The following is a 17096-nucleotide window of genomic DNA, read 5'->3' as shown; positions in this document are numbered from 1 at the left end:
AGGTCTGGATGCTGGGACTTGAAAACGTATCAGATGTTGGATGCTTTTGTTTTCTTGTAAAAGTGATCAGAGAGATGTGAGACTTACAAAAGGTATCATGTGAGTTCTGTGGGTTTAATGCTAAGGCCAGTATCCCTAGTGTTGTGTGGACTATTTGTTCAACCAGAGGTGGTTCAAGACAGTCAGGGTAGCAGCATGTGCAGCCAACAGCAGCAAAGGTGCTAATACACGTCCAGTGATGTCAGGAGTTACGAGACAGCAGTTTCAAAACACTGCAGTAAACAAGGTCATAGTGTCCCGTTTTGCTGGAAGAAGGTTTGTTTTTATGAGCTGGACAGTACATGGATGAAGTAAGTTTTCAAAACAAACATCAAATTTATATGTTGGGTTTTTCTTCCTACTTTTTGGATTTAAAAAAAAAATTAACCAGATGAGATCTAGTAAGGGTTACATTTTTAAGCAGAATTATACTTTTTTCCTGTTTTGTTTTGTTTTTTTAATTGATTCTCTGTAGTTTCCACAGAGGAAATGAAAATACTTCTGATCTAGGATTCTTAAATGCAGTTTTAGAGAGCAAGATATGACCCAGCACACAGCAAACGCCAATCACCATCACCAGTAAAACACTCCTTCTAATTTTGTACCTTTCGCACTTATTTAGACAGGCGTCTACGTTCGAGAAAGTTAATGGCGCAGAATGCTGCTGACTGCATGGTTCTCGTCTTAATACATTTTCCAACCTTGAACCTGAGAATGCCAGAGGCTCAAGTCTCTGAATGCTCGTCTGAGCCGTTATCTGCTGGTGGCCTGGTTCCTGACCTAACAAGTGGGTGTCCCAGGCGTGCGTGTGGTAATAGCAGTGGTGCCACGTGGCGCCCAGAGGTCGCCTTGGTCTGTCCTGGAGATTCCTTTTCCTCGGTGAAGCTTCTGAGCTGAACTGTGAACTTGGGGCATCCTGAGAAGCGCAGGCATTTTGGAGTTCCACAGCAAACCTGGATGTTAAGTGTAAACACAGCTTATAAAGTGAAAGCAGGGGCCTTGAGGAAGGGAATTACCCTCATCTCGTTCCTGACCTGCTTACTGTGCTGGAAAACAAAGTAAGTTTTGTTTGTTTTTAGTCAGTCTCTCTACATGTTTTTCTTGCTAACATTATTAAACACTCAGTATCTGGCAAATGCCAAGATTTTTTTTTTCCTTTTCATTGGGAAGTAGGAGATGAAGTTTGTTAAATAGCTGATTGCTTCTTTTATCTTTTCTGCCTCTCTTCCTGTATCTAGTGTGCTGGCTGGCTTGTTAAGAGGTAAAAAGAGACAAATTTATCATCAATGAGAAAACAAAAAGTTCTCTTTTTTTCTCTTTTTAAATGGTTCAAGAACTTTGCCATTAATTAAATGACAGTGACACAGACAAGGCTTTTTACGAGGTACAGCCAGGAGCACATCTAGCAAAACAGCCCCAGTTCATTGCCCTTATTTCCATTGGGAAGCAGGAAGGGTGCATGTACAAGACAGGTATGAGGACGGGGGTGTCTGCACGTGGGAACTGCAGACACTAGGTGGGAATGGCTCTTGGATAAAAGGCTGTAATTTTAAAGCCTGTCAGGAAATGGAAAGGACCTGAAGAATACAAGTTATTTAATGATGTTGGGGAAAAAAATTAATATAAAAATGGGATAAAATGTGTAAAGTCCTAACCGAATTTTTCCTTCATGTTAGAAAGTTTCGTGCCTTGTAGATTTATAGAAAATATGTTTAATAACTTTAAAAAATAATAATTAAGAGGCTTCATCTCCTACACAGAAGATTCTGTGACATCAGCCTAATTCTGACACTTGGCCAGTCTTACATTTTTGTTTGTTTGTTTTTTATGCTGATCCTGTCTCCAAAGATGTTACATGGCTTGATAAATTTTTAATACAAAGTTCTGTGGTTTTGAAAATGCAAAACGAATAGAAATGCAGAGTGGTTTGTGATTTGTATTTAAAATGATCCTTCCTCATAAAATGGACTGCTTTTACCGGAGAATTTTCTTGACTTCTCTGAACTTAAACAGTGACACTTTGAAGGTAGAAGGGGCAGCATGTCTGTAGTGTGGCGTTGGAAAGCAGAAGTCAGGGGTCTTACTTCTAAATCTAGTGTGGAATACAGTGTGTGAATTTAAGTGCGGGCTTCTGTGCCGTGGGAGTTCCCATTTTATCCCAAAGTGGTGATGGTAGGACTTGAGGTGTCTGTATTTCATTTGAAACACTCCAGGCTCCCTATATGAATGTCTGTGAATTATTAATTCAGCAAACATCTTTAAATACCTTCTTTCTGAAGGTACTTTCAGTGTTGTGCTCAGAGCTATAGTTTTTCACAATTAAATTTACAGAGATTTGATTTATAAATCAAAGATTGAGAACAGTTTGAAACAAGGGTGAATGAGCAGAGCATTACCATCGAAACGGTTTGTTAAAGATGGTGCCAAGTGAGCAGGGCTGTCCCCTTCTGAGCTGCCCCTCCTAATTAAAGGGGAAGGTGGCTGCCATCTGTCTTCTTTCATTCAAGGCAGTAGGGGGTCTGGGGTGGAAGGAAGCAACCCCCCCTCTTATTTTTCTCCCACTCTTTTTTATAGTCGGCTTTCTCCCTAGTCAGTGACCCAGAAGGTCATTGATGATCTTTCTATCTCAGAATGAATAGTAACATAAGCATGCAAGGCACTTGCAAAAAAAAAAAAAAAAAAAAGTTTATAACATGAATTTATCCATTTAGAATTCTGCTTGAATTATGTCTGAGAGTATTGTAATCCCTTTGTTGGTGTCATTGCCCCTTTTGTCGCTGAGGGCACTACTGGCAGAAAAAGTGGGAGGTTCTACTTTTATTGATTTTGTTTTTTCATGAAAAATTGTTTACACTCCACCGGGCATAATGTAGAAGATGGCAGCATGTAGCTGTCCAGTGAGGATGTACGGGAATATTATTCTTATCAAAACCAAGGACACCTGTTAATTATTATATATATATATATATATATATAAAATATATATATATATAATATATATAATATATATATATATTATATATATAATATATATATATATACCTATATATATATATATATAATCACAAGGGAAATTGTGGACAAAGAGGTTAACAGATCTCGAAGATACTCAGTGGTCTACTGGTCTACTGCAGCTTTTTTGGTCCAGTCATTGAAATAACTTACATTGATTATCCTTCAGTTAAGCAATAAGCCTTTTAAACCTTTTCTCATGAGAATAGGTTATTGGAGAGTTTAGTTGTAGTTTGGGGTCATGGTTTTAACTGCTTTTGAAACATAGAATATTCTAACAGAATGATTGAGCTTTCCTGCCTCGGTTTCCACACCTTTAAATGTAAGAAATATGTGCTGCTTTTAAAAATATTTAAGAGAATATGAAATAATACTTTCTGTCTTTGATAGAAAATTTATTATCACTGAAAAATTCTGAAATCTTTGGTTATTTTTGTTTTCAGTTTTCATATACAAAAACTAGCAAAGTGCCAGTAGTTATCTAAAAGATTTGGTCCTTAACACACTCTGTTAAGCCTCCCCAAGCAGTAGATAATGGACTTCTCAGAATATGCTGATTTTTGGAACTCTGCGTGACGTGGAAATGTGTTTCTTAAACCCATAGCAATATGTTTGGAAAGCCCAAATGTCAGAGTCATTGTCTGTAATTTTATTTAGAGTATTTTTTCAAATTTGTCATCAACCTGTAATGAGGTTTCTTGGAAACTAAGATGTGCTTATGTTGTTGAATGTTGGGAAGAGCAGTCTGTAGATTCTGGAGACACTGACAACAGTTTGTATGATTGGATGATACCTGAAAAGTAGCTCATTTCCTAATCACTGAAGGGTACACGGTGCTGAGTGGGCGGGTCTTTTTGGCTTTTTCATGTAATTTGGACATTGAACTAGATGCTTCCCTAACTATCTTTTTAAAGTTGTGATTTACACTAATTTGTTTTTACCCATCAGTATATATTTCAGGGCAACTAAATAAACGAATTAAATGAAGCACATGTATAAGGTGTGACTCTAAAGTAATGCAATTAATATTTTAGCAAAAGACACATAGACATGCAAATGGATATTGCCTTCTTAAAGTACTGTGTTAGCTGGGAAGAATTTAAACTTCTCCTACAGCGATGCCATCTTTGCCAAGGACATGTTCAAAACTTTTTTTCACCGTTGCCTTAAAAGCCTCCCATCCTTTTTTATTATCCACAGTGATGGGAATTCTCTGGCCTTGGAGGGTAGGAAGGAACCAGTAGTTAGGTCTGATGAAAAGGTTTATGATCCAGTAACTGATTTGAATCACTGATTCATGTAAACATTTACTGAGCCACTGACTACATTCCAGCAGTCAGCACTGCAGATTCAGAAACGGGCATGTCAGGGGCCTGTCTCCAGGAGGACAGTTGAGTGGGATAAATGACATATAAAGAGGTAACATCACAGATTGACAAGTACTATAACAGAGATACACGTGGTGCATGGTGTTGCCAGAGCCTGGCAGGGTTGGAGCGGGGGAGTTAAAACTTGATGGAAAAATGAGGATTGTTGTGTACATGATTTATAAAGTGGCTTACATAATAGAATTTTGGAAATGAAAGCCCTGAAAAACAACTTCTACTTTAAGGATAAGGAGATGGGAATTTTATTTCTGAAATTCTTTAATTCTCAGCTAGTTGAAAGCCTTATGAGAAAAGGTGTTCATTCTGTAATAGACATCTTTTTTTTTTTTTAAACAAAAGTTGTGGCTATATGAAAGGTGAGGTCTGAAAAAGATTTTGGACATTGTTAGAATAACTCTGTGTTCTCCAAAGGAGACTGTTTTTGAGGAATGATTCTTACTTACATGTTGAAATTGAGTACTTTTGACCCATTAAATATACCAAAGCATTACATGCCATATTGATTGCTGAGAGTAGCTGTCTAGCTTTCGGGAGACAGTGAACTTGAAACTGGCCTGCATCCTAAGTATATGGTGGCAGAGAAAAGGCTTCCTCAGGTCTTCTTTCGTGTTTTATTCCGCGGGGACAGAATTTCTGTCCCACAGCCAATAGGTGATCTCTCTGTGGATAAGTTCATTTAACAGTTATTTGTGGAGTGCCACTGTATGCCAGGCACTGTTCTAGGAGCTGAGCAGAAGCTTGATGATTGCAGCCCCCCAGGTGCTGGTACATCCGCAGCAGGACCCTGTGGGTGTGCACATTCAGCTGCTGTTTCCTGGGTGCCTTTCCTAAGCATGACAGTGTGGGCCTGGACGTCATGCTGCCTGCGGAGAGCTTGGAGCTAAGGTTCCGTGCACAGATAAACATAGAGAAGAGAGATAAAATGTGTAAAAGAAAAGAGAGAAATCAAACACACTACACATCTGTAGAAGAGATTTTTCTCAGGCTGGGCCATCAAGAAATGCATCATGGATTGAAGAGGCTTTGGCCGGACAAAGAAAGGTAGTGTTGGACTTGAGGACTGCGAGGGTCTGAGTCCGAGGACACATGAGCAGAGACATATAGAAAGGGATGGGAAGTACTGGTGCGCAGAGTGGGCAGTGACTAATGTGTCATTGCTGGGCAACAGTGTGTGTATAAGTGACTAACGGGAACAGAAGACAGCAAAGGTCAGTTGAGGCTGACCCAGGAGGGCTGTGAAGGCTTATGACTAAACGATTTAGACTGGATACTAAGTCACGGGGACAGTTGAAGAATTTCGGTCAGGTGAACGACAATAGGATCTTCTGGAATGAGTGTGTGGGGTGGCCTGGACAGTGGGAAAACCATAGCCAGGGAAGCCCAGCAGAGCCTCTGTGATAGTCCAGGAGAGAGGTGCAGGGGGCCTAAGGGAGGGGGCACGGCTGAACTGGGCCTGGATGAGAGGGGTTGCCTGGCGGGGAGGAGGATAGAAGCAGAATTACTCCAGATTTTTTAAAAAAAATATTCGTTATTTATTTTCGCTGCACTAGGTCTTCGTTGTAGCATGCAGGTTCTTTAGTTGTGGCATGCATGTGGGCTCTAGTTCCCTGACCAGGGAGGAAACCCAGGCCCTGTGCACTGGGAGTGCGGAACCTTAACCACTAGACCACCAGGGAAGCCCCTACTCCAGATTTTTGAACTCAGGTGCCATTTGTTATTTCTATGTCATTTGCCAGGCATTTCACATACATTATCTCATTCAACCTTAGACTAATCCTATGAGGTTGGTATTTTTGCCCTTATTTCAGAGATGAGAAAACTAAGGCTCGGAGAAAGATTTGTCTAAAGCTGCCCAGCTAATAGGATATAGAGCAGCATATTCCAGGCGTCCCTGATTTCCATACCTGTTCTCTTTCTACTGTACTAGGTTTTGAAGAGAGCAGATGTGAGAGAGAAGATGATCCCTATCCACTTTGTACATGTTCAGTTTAGATACTGGTAAGACATCCATCAGGCAACTGGAGTTGTGGAGCTGAATCTCAAGGACAAAGTTAAGAGGATTGGAGACAGGGATTTAAGAATCAGCTGCGTGCTCCTTTATTCAACACATACTTGTTGAGCGTCCTTATGGACGAGCACCGCGTGGCAGTGGGAATAGAGTGCTGAACGAGAGAGCCATAGTCTTACCCTACAGAACAGGCTGGCGAGGGAGACTCCATACTGTGGGGTGACTGTAATGTAGGGGCGGGGGGAGTGCAGATTTGCTACAGGAACACCGACCCGGGGCACCTAACCAAGTCTGGGGACCAGGAAGTCTCTGAAGGAAGCTATAGTCCTTAACATGACACTCGCATGATGAGTGCCAAGGTAAAAAGGAAGAAAAAGGCATATTCCGGGTAGGGGAACTAGAATGTACCAAGACCCCAGAGGCAAGAGAGAAGCATGATACATCTGAAGAACTGGAAATTATGTGGTGCTGAAACGGAGAAAACAGGAGATAAGGCCAGAGGGGTGGGTAGCAGCTAGATCAAGAAATGCCCCAGAAGCTGTATTAGGGGATCTGATCATCTCGTTAAGGACATGGGAAGTGTTCATGGGTTTCAAGCACTGGGGTGATGTGATTAGACTCATGTTTTAGAAGGACCATTCTGTCTGCTGGAGAATAGATTTTAGGGAAGCAAGTACCAGAAGCAAGAAAACTGGTCATGAGTTCATTGGAGAGAGGATTCTAGACAAGAGGTGAGGGTGATCCAGATAGAGAGACTCTGGTTGACGTTTAAGAATGGTAGACATGGGCTTCCCTGGTGGCGCAGTGGTTGAGAGTCCGCCTGCCGATGCAGGGGACACGGGTTCGTGCCCCGGTCCGGGAAGATCCCACATGCCGCGGAGCGGCTGGGCCCGTGAGCCATGGCCGTTGGGCCTGCGCGTCCGGAGCCTGTGCTCCGCAACGGGAGAGGCCACAACAGTGAGAGGCCCGCATACAGCAAAAAAAAAAAAAAAAAAAAAAAAAAAAAAAAAAAAAGAATGGTAGACATATGGAATTTGCGGGGTTGTTGGATATGGGGGATAAGGGAGAGAGAAGGATAAAAGTTAACATGTAAGTTTCTAACTGGGCAGCTGGGTTGTTGCTGGTACTTTCCTAGGGGACACGGTGGAAGGATCAGATGTGGGGTTTAGGATTATTAGGTTTGGTTATCCTACGTAACCAACTGGTGTCCTAAATAATTAGTAAAGGGAGCTGAAGGAGAGGGGATCGTGGTCAGAGAGAGGGACATCAGCATGTACTAGTTCAGAAGTGAAGCAGTTCAAGTGATAGTAAGAGAGCAAGGTCGTTGGAGTAGACAGGTCCAGAGGAGGGGAGAGCTGGCCGTGGGATATGGGGAGGTTAAGGAGCTAACAGACGCGTGCTGGACGGGTGTTCATGTGCAGGTTAAAGTCACACAGGTTGCTGGCGGGACTTGGAGGGGAGAGGGTCAGCGTGTAGGTCGGTCACTACCTGCTGCGTAGGTTTGGAGGTTGGGCACTGAGGCGTGTGAGTTGAAAACGTGATTTCCACGGACTGCGTGCACAGCGTCAGAGCGCGAAGAGGAGCACGAGGAGAGAGTGAATGGGCCCTAGGACTCACCTCTGGGGGCAGATAAGGGGTGGGAGGAGACCGCGGAGGAGCTTCCAAAGGGGAAAACGGGGAACTTCAGAGCCTTAGAAGGCCAGTGGATGTTGGTGCTGCGGAGAGGAACTGTTGAGAGGTGCCCCACTAACGCAGGGGTAAGGAGGGGGTTACTGAGAGGCCTTCGGATTGCTGAGCCCAGAGTCACGAGTGCCTTTAAGGGAGAGGCTCATGGAGTGGTGGGGGCGGGGCATGCAAGATGTGGAGGAGTGAGTGGGAGTCAATGGGTACCGGCAGCAAACGTCACTTACACTTGCAACAAATTTTAGGTTGAAAGAAAAGACAGAGAATCTTCTGGTAGCTGGAGGGATAGAATCTATTATAGCATCTAATAGTCCTATTGTTTTATATCTTTTGACAGTCTTCTAGTATTCTCTGCTGTGTGTCTTTGGTCAAATTATTTACCCTTTCCCTGCTTCATGTGTAAAATGAGTACCTGCCTCGTGGGGTTGTTGTGAGGATTAAATGAGCTGCAAAGTAGTGCCTTGCACATAGTAAGTGCCATATAAATGGTGGTTAATAAAAGCAAAGTAGGAAGCATGTATATCAACCGTCACATTTTGGGCACTTTTCCCTGAGTGTTCACAATAATTCTGTAGTGTAAGTGGCAGTGACCTCATTCTACAAACAAAACAGAGGCCTGGAGAGTTTTAAGGAACTTATTCTACGTCATGCTGCTGATGAGTGGTAGAATAGAGAGACAGGGCTCCTTTGACCTGACCGAAAGTTGATTGTCCTCCCACTGGATCATGCTTGTGTGTGCCCTCGGGCTGTTGCAGAAAGAAAGTTGGACTTGGAGCCTTCCTCGGCCAGAAGCTGGGGAGCAGTTTTACATGGGGTGTGCACTGTGCACTCTGCATGTCCCCCACCCTGTTCGTTTCACTCATTTGTCTTATCTGTCTGGCCCTTATAGGTCCTGAGTTTGCAGCCCTTGTTCTAAAGGCTTGTCCTTTCTGTGGACTGGAGTACATTCTCCTGACTCTTCCTACTTAACTATTCAGATACCATCTTCTATGTCTGCTTTCAAGGTTTTTCTTCAGCCTTAGAATTCATTTCTAAAGAAATGGGTGCCTCATCTGAATTTCTTGCCTCTAATCTGGTCTCAGAAAGTGAAGTTGCTGTGCATTCTCAGAGGCTTTTCCTGCAGCAAAGAATCATCTGAACACCATCTCTTCTGAAAGGATAGTGTGATAGTTGATTTTATGTGTCAACTTGGCTAGGTCACAGTACCCAGGTATTTGGTGAAACACCAGTCAAGAAGGTGTATAAAAATACCTGTTGAAGGTATTTTTAGCTGAGATCAACATTTAAATCAGGGATGTTGAGTAAAGCAAATTACCCTCCATAAGGTATGTGGGCCTCATTCAGTCCATTGACGGCCTTAAGAGGAAAAGATTGTTGTCCCCCAGGGATGAAGGAATTCTGCCTCCAGACTGCCTGACGGCTTGAGACCACAGCATCATCTCTTCCCTGGGTCACCAGCCTGCCCTGCAGATTTCGGATTTGTCAAACCCCACTGGAATTGGCCTAAGCAATTCCTTAAAATTCCATCTCTTGATCTCTGTCTCTTTCTCCCCCGCCCCCTCCACACCACATCTTATAGGCTCTCTTTCTCTGGAAAACTCTGACTGATATAGACAGGAAGATACAGAAATTTAAACTGTTCAGCTGCTGTTGCTATTAGCAAAAAACGGCATCAGGCCTCTCTAGGCATTCCTGGTGGAGATGTATATTGCTTGTCGTGTAGATGAGGAGCGTGAATTACAGAAGGGATGTGGTGCACCCAGTGTGATGCAGAAAGAAGATGTGTGAGCCAAGGAGAGGACTCCCGACTCCTCGGGTGTGGTTCGGTTGCTCTCTTGCTGTTGGGCTGTCACATGCTTATTAGCAGCATAATAAAGTTACTGGGTTTGCCAGGCATAATTATTGCTAACATTTATAGACTATTTTTCTAGGGCTCAGGTCTATCATAATTGCTTCAATTGCTTCACAGATGTTAGCGATTTTAATTCTTACAACTACCCAATGAGATGGGGACTGATATTAACCCCCTGTTACCGATTTTAAACACCGAGCCCCAGTGAGCAGCATGGTCACTGCTGCACAGCAGGTGAGTGAGAGAGCCAGGCGTGGGGCCCAGGCAGCCTGGCTCCAGAGGCTATGCTCCTAACCCTTCTGCTCTACTGCTTCTCAGTCTAAGATGTCCTGAATATAGCCTCTCATCTGTCGCTTTGGAGCCATCATCTGGAACCTTCATCATGGTTAGTGGTGCTTTGGTAGGGCTTGTTTTAAAAGAGAAATGCTCTAATTGATTTTTCAAGAGGCCTTCCAGTGATACTCTCTTGCTACCTCCTTGAGAAACAGAAAACATTCCCATTACGGCAACAGTATGGGGTATATTATTTCTGGGGTATATTTTTAGCGACTAGACTTTCCTGTCTAGCTCAGTGACACTGTTGGCTACCTGATTTGCCAAAAGTCATACAGAAATGTGATCAAGTGGTGATGTGGCTTAGTTCCTTGTCCAACAATTTGGGGTGTGTTCTGGGGAAGAAGATGGCAAACTTCTTTGTGTGTGTCCTTCAGTTCTCTGAGGAAGTAACCCTCGTAACTGTCATTTATGGGGCCTTTAGTGTGCCAGGGACTGTTCTAGGTGCTTTACAAACATGATCTCCTGGAATCTTCTCAACATTATCATCCCATTTTACATATAGAGAAAGCAATAATGAGGGAGTTAAACAGGGCAGGATTTAAACCTCATCTAATGCCCCCAGCCGTGTTCTCAGTCACTCTGCTGCACCTCTGCCGCCAGCTCCCTGCTGTCCATGAGGGCAGGAACTTTTTTTTTCACTGAGTTCATTATCGTATTTCTGCATCTACCAAGTGCAGCGCCTGACACGTAGTAGGTTCTTATACATGTATGTTGAGTGACAGACGGACTCACTCTGTTCTCTGAGATCACTCCCAAATAGCCATGGGGATGGGGAGAGAGGGTATTATGGAGGCATGTGGATTTAGCCCTTGGGCACCTATTTGAGGATGTTTTCTCCTCAAGATGAGCCTATCAGCCTGGGCTTCAGTCAGTGCTACATGGCTCTGTCGGTAACACTCCTTCCCAAAAGAAATCTGCATGATACCGTGTACATCCCTGTCATTAAGCATTCAGGACCGACTTTTCATAGCTGGTATGCCACACTGGTCTAGGGCAACATCTAAGGAATTCTGGTGCTTTTAAGGAATCATCAATAATGTATTTTTAAAACATTCCTTAAACTCTCTGTTTCTTCAATTATTCCAGGTTCCTCTTTGTCTCTCTTTCTGTCTGTGTCTTTCTCTCATGCTTTCTTGGTCTTGCACACATGCATACACACACCCCTTAGTTTGTCACCTACCTATCTCACAGACATATATATCTCCTTTCTTTTTTAGTGAAATACATGGTCTACTTGGAAAAACCACTTTGTAAACTGAAACTGTATGATTTATATTTATATTTTGTCTCATTTTTTTCTCAAATTCCTTTCCTTTGCTTCTCATAAATGAAAACTAGATACTGTATTCAGTAGCATTTATACAAGCTTATTTTTCCTCTTGGAAATAGTAAGTTATGATGATGTTGACTGAAAAATTACTGTTAATGTAAGAAGCCTTAGAATTTACATCCAACTCAAGGCCATGCAAAAATGCAGATTCACTCAGTAAACACTCACTGACAGCCTGCTTTGTGCCAGACTTCACCTCTTCTTGGCTTTGGAAAGCTTCAAAGTGGGGCAGTTTATGTTTGGGAATGACCAGTTAAAATAGCAAGACAGATAGGCAAGAATCTAACTTTCAGAAATTTAAATGGGGGGGGGGGCACGGAAGCATGCATCAAAACAGATCACAATCTTATCTTATTGGAGCTCCAAAATTAATAAGTACATTTGAAAGATGTACTCTGTCAACCTTCTTAACAGAATTTTTGCTGGCACTCCTCTTTTTGAATCTCTGTTCTGAATCGTTTATTCTTTTTTTTAGTAAGGAGGAAGAAAAAGTTCTCCTTAAGAATTCATTAGAAATTAACATTAATCTCAGCATTTAGTGTTCTTCAGAATATGATGATAAAGACTGATTTGAAAGGGCAGTGCTTAGTTTGATCAGCCATGGAAAAGGAGGACAGACCATGGTCCTGGCCAGCGCATCTTCGCCATGATGGAAAAATGGTGTTGCTTTAATTGTAATTCTTTAATTCCCTTCCTTGCCAAGCCCACTGGCTTCTGTTATAACATGTGGCGACTTCTCCCTTGGAGACTGACTCAGTCCAAGTTGCCATAATATTTAGGACCAGTTACAAAGACATTTCTTCCCCTAAACCCATGCCAAATCTAAATCAAACTGTCTTCTCCTCCCTGGCCATTCAGATAGATCCAGTTCCTATTTGAAAAGCACAAGAAATGCACAGGCCTCTTTTTGTTTCATTGCCTGTTCAAACAGATAAATAAACAAGGCACATCATGCCTAGTGCTGCTTTGAGCTTGGTCACTTCCTTCTAAAATAGACTCTGATGCTGTGTTTGTTTTAAGAATTGCAACTTAGACGCTCTAGAAAAAAGAAAGCATATATTTTAAGTCTGTCTACAATAAACTGCCGCTATCAGTGCTGATGGGGGAGAGAAGGGTAACTCCAAAATCATGGGCCTTCACCAGGTGAGGTGCTGAGCTTCTCCTGGACAAGCCTCAAGAGACCCAAGCCCGGGCAGGAGAGGGAGATGTTCTCATCCTTAGCAGCCCTTGGATCGTCCACCTGCTAAACAGGGAACACTAAACAAGTAATATCAATCAATCAATCCATTTTGTTTTTAAGAAAGAAAGCCCAGCGAAATAGAAAAAAGATCCCCGATAAATACATTTTTTCTGACCTCTAAACCTAGTCATTTTTTCCCTTGGCATTTGATCCATGTATTACATATGTGTTTTATTCATCCTTGTAAAAATAATTATATTCCATAACCCAACTTTATTAGTATACATTAATTTCTTCATATTTTTGGCAAGATTTACTCTCCTTCACTGCTTAGTTTGTTTTAAAGTATAACTTTCAACACAGTTCATTTTTACGGGTTGTATTTCTGTCTTTTTAATTTGTTGATTATTTGATATATACAAAAGATTATGCATAACATACAAGTAAGCTCTAAAGCACAGTTTTAAAAAATGTACTCCAGTGACCCACCACCTGCTTTAAGAACTGGAACATTACAGATGCTTCTGGATCCCTCTGTGAACTTTCTTCCCACTATTCTCCAGCTTCCTTGCAATTCTGAAATTTGTGTTTTTAATTCTCTCGATTTATTTTAAACAAACATATAAATTTTATCACACAAATGTGCATTGCTAAAGGTATTTTGAGATACGTAAAAAATGGTGTCACACCATGTGTAGTTTTTTGTAGCTTATGTTTTTCCCCCATATTATGTTTATAAAAGTCACCCATGTTGTTGGGAGTATAGCTGCAGTTCCTTTGTATACATTGCTGCAGTGTTCCAGAGGTGTGAATGTATCACAGTTTACCCATTATCTTGTTTATGGGGAGAGGGGAGAAAAAGAAGGAGGTTCTGTTTCAGTCATGTTGACTTTGAGATGCCTGTTGCAATTCCAGTGGAGATGTTGAGTTGGCAAGTGGATATTCAAGTTTGTATTTCAGGGGAGAGGTCTCAGATGGAGATACCAGCGTGCAGATGGCCTCTAAAGCATTATTTCTCCGGCCGTTTCTGGAATGCTATTTAACCTATTGATTGAGATTTTTATTTTAAAAAAAGTGTTTATCTTTTTGCTTCTGGTCTTTCCAGTCTGCCTGGTCACTTTGCTGAAGTGTGACTTGTAAAAGAATAAATGAGGAGAATATGAGCCTCAAAGAAAACAGGGGAAAGTGTCTTGCAAACTCTAAAGGGGTGTAGAAGGTTAGGTATTTTATTATTACCTCTCTCATGGAGTTTCATTCATTCCAACTGGAACTCTATATAAATTTGCTTTGGAAACTGAAAAAATATATACTTAATAAATTATTACATTTGATTTTAATACCTTGTTAACTTTTAGCTAATAGCTAATGTTCACCTAGTGTTTACTTTACAAGAATTAACACATCTAATCCTCACAACAGCCTGTGACGGGTAGATGGTATTTATTCATATCTTACAGACGAGAAAGCTAAAGCTCGAACATGGTAGACTCAGGATTCGAATCCACAGAGTTGGCTCCTAAAAGCTGTGCTCTTACCTAATATGTGGGACTGCCCCTCTTTTCAAGGACAGGTTTCAACCAGTTCCTTCAGCTTCAAGCTTTCACAAATTTTATGGTCACATTTCAGCGTGGCCACCTTGAGCCAGCTACAAAACAGCACTCAAGGCCCTGGGCCCTGGCAAAGGGCCTCGTCTGCACTGACTTAGTTGCGCCACTGGACCAGCCTCAGACCTCACAGGCTACTGCCCACCTGCCAAGTGTCCACTCTGTGCCCGTTTAAAATGATGCACTTGATTTAAGTTCCCTGCCTGAAGCCACCCAGTGAATCAGTAGTGGGCCAGGGACTAAGATCCAGGTCTCCTGCCTTTCAGGCACTGCATTTGTTCTGTGTTAATAAACCGTATTTCTCCAGGGCATCTGGCAGAAATTTGAAAGTGCTTAATTTTACTGCAGTAAATACTGAGAATTCTTTTTAAAGCGTAGAAACCAAGCCCCAGGCAGGGAAAACATAATTTGCTCTCAGGGCCTTTGACAAACTCACCTTGGCACTGGGATTAGATCATAGATCGCTGGCCTTGATTCCGTCTCCCAGTGGAGCTGGCTGACGGGGTCAGGACCTCTGCTGTGGCCACAAGGCGGCAGTTGGACCTAGAAATACTCTTGCAAATGAAGCTGGAACGCATGACGTCCTACCCACAGAATCAGCATGTCACAGCTGCTTGCCATCGGGGGTGTGATGAGAAGGTTACATTCCTGGGACATTGGTGATACAGGTCAGGACCCAGGTGAATTAGCCCAGCAGTCAGAACTGACACCTTTCTGACTTTCTTGCTCTGTGGTGGGTGCCGTGCAGTTAACTTCCTATGGTTGTGAACGTGCCATATTTTCTAAACCCTAGTCAGTCAAGAAGAAATTATAGACATCCAGAAGGGAGAAAAAAATCTGAATCATAAAGTACTTGAGTGCAGAGTGTACAGGGAGTGATTTTTTTATTTTGTCATCAGAAGAATGCTAGATGTATTGTAGACCCTCAACCAATAACACTTGTGATAAACTGATTTTTCTTAGAGAAAAACTGAGAAAGGATTGAGCAAGATGAAAGCTGACTTGCCAAGGCTGGTCTGGTTGTGTTCAGATGGGAGCTGGGGTTGAATGTAGTTTGCGCAGGAGACCCACAGCGTTAAGGTGCCACAAGGGGGTGCGTTATTTCTTTTAATTCTTTTAATTCTCGTAATTCCCACGGCAGCCACAGATGATGGGAGTCGAGGTTCGTCTCTGCCCTGACAGAAGGGCTTTAGGCATTTGTGGCAAAAACGGACCTGATCAGGTCTGCGCTTGGCTCAGCAGGTTAACTTTCCTGTCGGTAACTGTTCCTAGACAAGATGCTTCCAAACTATGATGATCGGTTTGGGCTTGTCTGTGTTCACACTTTCTCTGTGGTGCAGATGATTTTGTTGCCACTTCCTGCGGCCCTGCGGGTTCAGAGCCTGAGCAGTGAGCAGCCTGGCGGCCCGCTGAGGCAGCAGACGCAGCCTTTAAGACGTGGGGCTGCGTCCTGACGCTGTCAGTCACGGGCTGTGTAAACTCAGGCGAGTCCTCCTCAGCCCTGTGTTGACGACAGTGCCCATCATACCCTCCTAGGATACGCTGCGTGAGGAAAGGACTCCTCGGATGCTGCCCCTGGAGCCAGGTGATGGGAGGGATCTCGAGCATCATCTTAGTGACACTACCTGCCTTCCTAGCCGTCAGGTCTGATGTTGTCCTCTGCCCCCAGTGACCCCGCTTATTATTGGTAAATGATTTCCTCATTGAGAGGCATCCTCTGCCAGAAGCTACATTTCTATGTAGGTGGTAAAAATGAGAAGAGTTGCTTGAGAACTAGTTCTGCCTTCACATAGCTATATCCAAAGTTAAAGTGGGGCTTTGGGTTTCCAAGAGATGTTGAATGAATAAAAAGGGCGGAAATACTGGACCTTGGTCACAGTTCTTAAACTGTTCACTTAAGAAACATAGCTCCGTATTTACACACAGATAACCGGAAAAGTCAGTGAGCAGAACTACCTGCTGTAGTGGCTGTTGTACAGATAAAACATGAAAGATCTAGGAGCTAATTATTCCTTATTTTTGTGCCTCCGTGTCACATACATAATAATTTTAATTTCATGCTAAAAGATCACTTGGGGTTATTATGAGATTTGATGAGGTAATAGTTATAAAGAATTCTAAATTCTATAAACGAAAAATCTGATGAAATTGTAAAAGTACTCCTTGTCTTTGCTAAAACCAGTGTAGCTGCTGTTGCAACTATTGTCTTCCTTTCCTTCCCTCCCTCCTTCCTCTTACTACTTCTTTCTTCTTCCCTCCCCACCTCTTCCCCACCCTCCTTCCATCCATCCCATGGTGTTTATATAAGGATAACACAGACACTAATCCTGCCTTCATGGAATTTACAGACTAGTGGAAGAAACAGGCAGTGTACAAATGCACAAAGGCAACTGCAAGTTATGATGTGCTATGAAGAAAAGAAGCATGTACAGTAAGAGTGTCAATAAAACCTTGTGTTTGCCTCTCTGTGTACATATTAGAAATTAAGGAGAGTGACAGAGCTGTTCTGTTGTCACCTATTGGAGGGTAGATTTATAAGCATAAAGGCTGGTTTTAGAGACTTCCCTGGCGGTCCAGTGGTTAAGACTCCGTGCTTCCACTGCAGGGGGCACAGGTTCCATCCCCAGTTGGGGAAGATCCCACATGCCACGAGGCATGGCCAAA

At 42.7% G+C, this 17096-nt stretch overlaps 1 long non-coding RNA gene across 5 annotated transcripts in view; it reads left to right on the top strand.

Moving 5' to 3' along the window:
* LOC308623060 overlaps positions 1-17096 on the top strand; it is a 200643-nt gene that overhangs the window by 141761 nt on the left and 41786 nt on the right. For all 5 annotated transcript variants that reach the window (XR_014016725.1, XR_014016726.1, XR_014016727.1 and 2 more), the window contains one exon: positions 662-1097. This is a non-coding gene — a long non-coding RNA (uncharacterized lncRNA). The remainder of the gene's footprint in view (positions 1-661; positions 1098-17096) is intronic.

Source organism: Mesoplodon bidens (assembly GCF_964165515.1).
Source record: "Mesoplodon bidens genome assembly, chromosome: 9".
In the NCBI taxonomy this organism is placed as follows: domain Eukaryota; kingdom Metazoa; phylum Chordata; class Mammalia; order Artiodactyla; family Ziphiidae; genus Mesoplodon; species Mesoplodon bidens.
The sequence above is the reverse complement of the archived record's forward strand: the minus strand, read 5'-3'. Positions and strand labels throughout refer to the sequence as shown.